This window comes from Acanthopagrus latus, chromosome 16, assembly GCF_904848185.1.
Source record: "Acanthopagrus latus isolate v.2019 chromosome 16, fAcaLat1.1, whole genome shotgun sequence".
NCBI classification, from domain to species: domain Eukaryota; kingdom Metazoa; phylum Chordata; class Actinopteri; order Spariformes; family Sparidae; genus Acanthopagrus; species Acanthopagrus latus.
In genome coordinates this window covers 19,675,007-19,683,575 of record NC_051054.1, presented here as the reverse complement: position 1 = coordinate 19,683,575, position 8,569 = coordinate 19,675,007, and the positions used below count along the sequence as shown (strand labels likewise).

The 8,569-nt window shown below is 41.3% G+C and overlaps 1 long non-coding RNA gene across 1 annotated transcript; it reads left to right on the top strand.

Annotated features, from left to right (window-relative positions):
- The first annotated feature begins 1,557 nt into the window (after window positions 1-1,557).
- Window positions 1,558-6,135, top strand: LOC119004815. Its single transcript, XR_005070317.1, has 4 exons — window positions 1,558-1,803; window positions 3,231-3,294; window positions 5,549-5,623; window positions 5,918-6,135. It is a non-coding gene; the product is annotated as an uncharacterized LOC119004815 (long non-coding RNA).
- The last annotated feature ends 2,434 nt before the right edge of the window (window positions 6,136-8,569 follow it).

Genomic DNA, 8,569 nt, shown 5'->3' with positions numbered 1-8,569 from the left:
GAATAGGTTAGTAGCTTTGTAAGATAGGCCAGTAGGTGCGATGGGGCAAAGGTTAGAGGAGGAGGGCCTGTGCGTTGGTAGAGATGGAGGTAGGAGCTCAGGTAGATAGCCTGATATATGTAAGCAGTAAGGAAGAGATGGAGGGAGGTAAAGTAGGTATGTAGATAGGCAGGGATGGAGAGGGGTGTCGGACGGGCAGGCGGGGGGTTTTTAATTCAGATTTCATGTGGGCTCACTCAGCAGTCACTGGAGTCTAAAGTGACTCTGGGGAGTCTCACAGTTCTATATGCAAATAGAGCAACGCACCTGGCCAGTGGAGCAGGCCTGCTGAGAGGTTACTTATGCAAATCTGATTGAGTGAGAGCATATTGCCAGAGCACGAGCAGGCAAGCAGGCATGTGTGCATGAGCATACAGAGGCACACACACACACACACACACACCGGCAGTTTTATTTCACAGGGGTTCTGGTATGCCGTGTTTCCCCCAGAATGGAGGTGGCAGACAGAAAGGGAGAGAATAAAGAAGAGATGGAGAGGGAAAGACAGACAGGGAGGGTGGAAGTGAATATGGAGGGAGTGAAGGAGAATGACAAGACAGATAAAGACTTAAAGCGGGAAGGAGGAGGACGTTGGAGGGAGACAGAGAGAAAATGTCAGAGGGGGTGGAGAGGGAGAAAGAGTGAGACAGGGCACGGGGAAAGAAGCATAATTCTTCTGGACATAATAGCGTCTCTCACTTCCCTCATCATGTCCTGCTAGCTGTAACAGCACGCCGAAGGCACAGGAGGCGGAAGCGACACGTGGGCATAGGGTAATTTCCTAAGCCCCCACCTCCTCCAGAGGCTGGCATTAACCTGCTGATTAAGTGGTAGAGCTTGGCTGGAGCTCAATCTTAGCCTGATGCATGGGCCCATGATGTAGACAAATGACTAGAAATCACATTGGCATGAACAGGGCTCTCAGTCAGGCTGCCCCCCGGCTCAGGCCTCGGGCACAACACATTAATAAAGAGAGATTTAGTCTGGTGATGATTATTGATAACACTGTGCATAATGTAAAATGCCAGCATGGATGAGAGAGGAACTTTGTAATGCGATACAGAATTGTTTATAATGGGGGTTTCTCTGGAGCACGGCCTTTTTACAGCGGCGAAAGGCAGGTATTACAAGTTAAGAATGATAAAATATTAAATAATGTCATACTAAGTTCATATTCCATTCAGAACTGTGACACAGAACTACATCTCAGAACTCTGAACATAGTCAGTCATTCATCAGTTGATTTATTCACTGATCAGTAAAAACATCTTAAATGTGTTTTCCTTGTGAAATATCCAGCAACTACAATATATGTATGATTAGAGGAAATTCTGGTTCATGAAAAAATAAACATTTGGCAGCTACAACACTGGGCTGAGTTTGAGGAACGTGAGTCACAAAACAGGTTTTTCTTCTGGTTCCGGAATGTTTGAGCGTCACTGTGTGGACTGATGTATGTGCAGAGTTTCACACAAGGCTGTTTTCACATGCATTCATCAAAGGGCACATTTTCTCTGAGATCATCTGGTTTTAAGAAGCGAGCGAGCGTACAAGTAGTCTGAAACTTGAAGCCTCCAGCGCACAGACACTGAGAACAGACTCAAACAGTGATGGAGGAGACATCTTGTGTCCCGCACTTAAACTTGAGAAATGAAATATATTTGCACGTTCATACATTTTTTTTTTTTTTTTTTAATCAGGGAGAAGTGGATGTAATTTCAGGGATTTTAATGAGGTTGTTACACTTTTTTCTGCAAAAATCAGGTAAGACATAAATATTTTTTTATGTATGTCTGAATACATGTGTGGAGGGGGGGTCATTAAAGTTAAGGACAGATTGTGATTTCACACCTTGATTCAAGCAGACACATCTCAATGACGTCGCATGTGGGACACGATTTTGTTCCGACCTCTATGTGGCTTCATAATCCACTGGGAGCGTTTCAGAGCGCCGTGCCTGTCTGATATTTGTTGACTCACTTAGTTTGTGTTTATTCCGTAATATTTTTCCCTGTGTTTCTCTACCATGACAAGTTAAGTAGGCTAGGAGTAGGCCACATACTTAAATGGCTTATTTTGTGTCTGTTTTAAGTATTATCTTTGGTGTGCTGTAGATCCTGAGACTGCACAGGGTGTTTTATTTTGAAAATTGACCAGATGCTCTGTGCCGTCTGACTTCCTGCCTGGCTTGATCTAATATGTGTTGTTTGACACAGTTGCTGTCCATTTGCCTCAAAAAATGGGATCGGTGCATATTCTCTGTGGAGCAGGGCGGAGAGCTGCTTCTGCAATGCTTCTCAGCATTGTCTAAAACGTCTACTACAAACAGCTTCAGCTGTTGAATTGAGGCTGGAAGTAAGCGGCTACAGCCAGACTCGCTGCTCTGTCTGATTAATGGGCTAAATAAGACTACTAATATCAGCATGCTAAGATGCTCACAGTGACAGTGCTAACTAGCTGATGTTGAGCAAGCATCTTTTTGTGGTATGATGTTCCATAAAACAAAAAGCATTTACATATTGGCAACTACCAGTCAGCATGTATGCCAATCCTTAAACATCTGTGACAGGTTAATTTCAGCTGGTCAGGCTCCGAGGCAAACCTGTCAGTGGGAAGCTACAGTACAGTACGTCCAGAGAGGGCAGAATATTTACTCTAACTGCCCTGTCATCAATAGCTTTATTACCCATAAACATTATCAGAATCTGAATGAGAATCAGAATTTAGTTTAATGCCAAGTAGGTTTTCCCATACAAACAATCTGCCTTGGCAGCATTATAATAAACACAGTATGAGAATATGCAGGGAAAGGTAAACGCAAGCGCTACGTACCGATGAACTGTGAGTCACATACAGAAATATACCTGACTTTTCTGTTTGCTGTAAGGATCTAGAACATCTTCACAGATTGGACATGGATGGTTTATGTGCTTACACAGTGCAGTGCAAAATAGTATAAAAAGTTACTGTACAATCTGCATCAAATCATAAATCTGCTGGCAAATCTATCAAACACATTGAGACAAAAGTTTTAGTGAATGTATGTGAAAATGATGGTGAAATGTTATTGACAGATTGCTTTTAAGTTGGCACAATATGATGTTTGTGATAATATATGTTTTTGTGATAAATACGTAACCTTTGTACTCCACAATATACATCACATGCATTTCTAAATTGTATTGTTACAGAAGAGATACAGAATCCAGTTCACGGCAACTACATCTTGAGAAATTCCACCTTAAAGACATCACAGTGAGTGGAAGCCTAATGATGAAAAAATGATTTTTTTTGCTTTATAGTAACTAAATGAAAAAAAAAAAAATCTATAACCAAGTAGAATAACAGACCATTTTTTAACTCATTCCCATGGTTGTTGGTTTGCTTCCCCCCTCCGACTCGTCCCCCCAGGTTCTAACAAAATCAAAAATGCCGTCAAAGCCTCAACAACACGGCACATCAGCACAGTTCCAGAATATTTCACAATTTCAGTGGCAGCTAAATGAATCAGAAAGGAGCAGTGTAGGGCCGGCTGAAACGCCTCCCTTAATTGTCACACAGTGTTTCACTTTCAGTTTTGCTTGAGTTCATTTTTTCCACCGCATGCGTCATCACCCCGAGCATCAGTCACTCCATCTGACAGCCATTGTGTTTAATTAGTTGTACCAAATGTTTGAGGACATACCTGTCCTCAGTCTGTGTGCTAACATGTCAATTTGCTCTTTAGCATGTCTCACGGAGTGATGAATTGGCTCTGACAAATTAATTTGATAAATCATAATTACTGTATACCCAAGTTGGATGGGAGGGGTTTGCTTGGAGAGGACTGATTCTATTTGTGTAAACATGTAATGTCTCCTAGAAAAAAAAAAGCAGCGTTAATGTTTAAACCCTCTCCAAATAGGCAGCATGAGGATGCTCTAATCTAGTGTACACGGAGAGCTGTATGTCATCAGCAAATACGTTGATTTTTTGGGGGGTCGGAAATGAGTTACGAACGTATGCAATAGCACTTCAGCTCAGATCTCCCTCTGCAGTGGATTTGTTTTTGTGTCTTAAGTGAGGGGTGAAAAAGCAGCCAGTGAATCCAGTGGAGGGAAAAATAAAGTAGTGTCTAGCTAATAATAACATAGCCCTTTTCTCGTTAGTAAATGCCTCTTGCTCCGGTAATGGGCCAATTAAGGGAAATCAACCCTGGTCCTCTTTAGGCATGTCATAAATTGATTATCTCACCATGAGCAAACTGTGCTCCCAGATCACAGATAATAGAGATGGTGTTTGTGCACATGCGGTGAGTCTACCCTGGCCCAAACTGGGCTCGTAAGCGACTGTTTTCACACTTGTTTAGGCTTTTGGTGTGTTCATGCAAAAGGCTGGATGGGAGGGAATGGAAGCAAGGAGGGGGGTCCGGCTGAGAAAGAGGAACATCATGGATTGGTGATTTGCTTGGTTTATCCGCCTCTGTAAGGCTTTTTTACAGTCTGCACAATTAAACCATCCTTATCTTGCTGCTGTCCTTATTTTGTGTCATTCTATGCATTTAGCTCATTCTTCTTCCACCATGCCTGAAGATTTTATTCAATGATTTTCTACAGGGTAACACTTCATTTAACAGGTCCACAAACGTTATGTTAAGCAGGTGGTAATTGCCAAGCAATGTTTTTTTTGTTTTGTTTTGTTTTTTTTATTTTGCTATTCTTTGAAAATTACCTCTCAATCACTTTTTTTTTTTTACCCATTTACATTGTCACCTATTTCAATCAACTTAACTACATATTGTGGCCTAATAGTGTCTCCACTCAAGTTAAATGTCACAATTTATATTTTGAGAAAACAATACATAAATAAATGAATTAAATCTGAATGTCTATATAAAATAACTGTGTGTGCCTGTGTGTGTGACAGAAAAACGGAGGAGAGTCTGATAGTCTGATAGTTGTTGATTGTTGAATTGGTGAACATGTATATGGTTAAAACATATATTTTAACTTACTGCTGAGTGGAAGAAAAACATAGTTTGAAATGAAAATGGCTGTTAAAATGAGGTTAAGCAGAAACTAGTTGGAAATTTAGATTTATGAAGTACTTGTTGGAGCATATGTATATATTGGGGTAGTTTTGTGTAAATTGTGCTAAAAACCTTGCAAGAGACTTGATGCACTGTAACGCCATTGTTTTCCTGATGTAGTTATCTACTCTGACCTCAAAACATTGTATAGAATTGTGTGTTGAGGACCATTTAAAAAGTATGAAATGGTTCAGAACCCTTATGTTCCCTGCACTTTTTAAGACAAAGTGACACAAATGCATCAAAACTATGTCTCACACACAGTTGGACGCAGCTGAGTGAAATGTTGTATTGCATTAGCAGTGACCCACTGAAGGAAGATTTCCACTGTACAGTGTTTGGTAGCATTTTGTCCCAGGCCATTTTTTGTTGGTGTTGATGATTTCAATAAAATGTGTCATATCATGCTCACAGTACATGTTTTATTACCTGTCACATCAGAAAGTGAAGGGGACAGCTGTGGAGTTTCAAGTGACAAGGCTGCCGAGCCAGTGACCACAGTTCAAGTCTGCATTTGTAAGTGTGAACCTACTGGATATTGAAGGAAACCATGTGACAATTTTCAATCGCATTCGTCGCAACAAAACTGGGTATTCTTAAGGAGGATCAGAACATCCCCAGCCATATTTGTGGTGACCAAAACAAGTAGTTTAAACCAAACCATGATGTTTTCCTGAACCTAACCAATGGGTTTTGTGCCTAAACCTAACCAGAGCAGAAGCACAGAGTTGTGAGAACAGAAATATGAAAATCTAACCCAAAGAAAGTTAAAGTTGCAACATAAAGAAAATGTATCTGTGGGTTTTGCAGAAACTTACTTTGCCAACATTTATCCTGGCGATCGGGTTGTTCAGTCTGACACTGCACCTGACGAGATGCCCTCTTCCTTACCTCCCATTCCCACGAAAGGTTCCTCCTCCCCTCCCCCCAAACCTCTCAGCCTCTTCGCCAGCTGAACAACAACAGGGTCCCTGCCTTGGTGACTGACAGCCTCCCTAATTGTATCCACTCACTCATGACAATTTGATTAAAATATTAAGCCAAAGTCTCACCCCATGTTTGTTCCTCCCCTCCAAATCTAATTTTGATTTAAAAAAGAGAAATTACCTCCATGAGCATGACTGAGGATGCCATTAACTTCTACTTAATCTTTATTACTGCTGCGATTTTAACATATGTATGGCTTTCCTTTCACTCCTTTTGGTTTTTTTTCCCATGCTGTCCACATTTTCATCTCTGCTGTCCTGTTGGGTGTTTAAGACTGGAATACAGAAGCAGTGCAACTTTGCTGGACAAAGGTTTGAGACCCATAACCTAAAAGATGGAAACTGAGTTAAGAAAAGGCAAGGTTTGTGATGAATGCCCACCAAACAGGGTCTGTCAATATTACAGATAACAACTCTGTCCTTATTTGAGATAGAAAGGTTACAGTTAGGTGTCCGACGGGTTTACAGCATCCCCGGTTCAAGTCCGGCCAAGATGTCCAGCAATTTTTTGTCAACTCTGTGCTGTGATTACAGCTGCGTGGACCTGTATTACCAAAGAACCACGGCTCTGAAGACTAATACACTGCAACTTAAAAACATATTCTCAAAAATAGACAAAAAAATCAAAAGTGATAATTATTAAACCAAATATAGAAATGTGTTATGAAAACAGAAATCTGCACCTGCAAACTGAGCAGCTGCTGTGAAAAAGGTAAGATTAAAAAACCTAACTTTTAGTAGCTGAAATCAAAAAATGAAGCCTTTGGAAGAATTTTGAGAGTTGAGAGAGGGAAGACTACAAAAACATCTTGTTTTGAAGTTTTATTACATTTCAGTCCTGGTCGCAATGTTTAACAACGTACAAGAGACGTACAAGAAGGCAAACTTCAAACAGTTTTCAGTAAAATATAATTAATCTCTTAATGTCACAGTTTTGGCCATTGTGTCATTGTAAATGTAACATAATTACACATGTTTGTTTCATGTTTCATGAAGGAAAGTTTTGTTTTTTCTGCTCACCTTCACGCAGGAAATACAGAAACCACGGATTTGCGTCTGACAAAATGTATGGCTATGGCAACTTCTCCCAACAGCACTTCATCGGTTTAGTCTCCCCGGTGGCTCCCATGAATATGTGGCAAGTTCACCCCTTGTGCTGTTTTGCTGACACATTTCCTGGGTGTCCTCGCCCCCAGCCAGCACACACAGAGAAACATGCACACATACAGAATCACCACTCCTATGTATATCCACATACGTACAAGCATGCATGAATACGCACACAGAAGCCCGTACATACATATCATTCTTACCTTGAGTTGCCCCCTCCCATGCTCACCCTTGCTTTGAAAGGAAAATAAATCTGGTGTAATATGATAGTTGAAAGCGGGGGAGGGTGGGGGCGGGGTGGGGGGGGGGGCAGCTCAAACATTCACTGAAAAAAAAAAAAAAAATTGCTGTGTATCATTCACCTGATTTGAATTGTAGCTCCCCATTTTTTGAACCCCTGCCAATTCATTTTGTACATTAAAAATTGGTCAGGGTTGATAAGATTCCATTTTCACGGTTGGCAATGCAGAACTGGCGAAAGAATACAATTACAGACCCCAGAGTAAACTCTCCGAATGTCAACTTGATGTAAATGATCAGAAGGCAGGGCGTCACAAAAGAACAGGCTTCAACTTCAACAGACCCCAACACCCCCCACCTATCTAGCTCTCTCTCTTTGTATGTGTCTCTCTCTCTCTACCTCTTGCTCTCTGTCTACACTCGACAGCTTTTCACCTTGGCAGTGGCAGGCAGACAGAGCTGCTGAAGTGCCAGAGCTGTAGGTTCAGTTTGTCCGGGTGGAGCACAGAGGGAAAGTTTGTTGTCACACTGATGGCTTGATGGCAGACTGACGTTCCTACAGAGGGAGCGTTTGAATGGATTTTGGCCTCTGATAAACAGCTAATAATAATGTGCTTTATTGCTTGAAATGTGTGCGATAGGGAGACTGGACACTCAAGCGAGCCTGCGTTACTGGGTCAATATGTCCGAATTTGTGAGATGTCATAGATAAAGATTCATGTGAATGTGATCAAGTCCTCTTCTTAAAACCAAAAGCACGACATCCTTATTTCTTACACCACAACGTTTTTCTCTCATTTTCAAACTTGTTCACCTCAGCCCCAGTCGACATGACTCAAGTGATCACTTGAGGAGAATTCACATACCTCCCTCCTGTTTTCATACAGATGTGGCCTCTTAAAACATCCTGTTCCTCCGTGATGGGGCCCTTATCGGACCATGATGGGTCCTCGCTTGGACCTGGAGGAGTCCGTGATTGGAATGCGATAGCAGTATATACTGCTGGGTGGCTTAACCTATAATAATATAACCTAGCTACAAATTCAGATTATTGATATGAAATATAAATAAAGTAAACTAACTTAAGCTTTGAAATGAATGTACAGTATATTTAAGAAAATGTTTT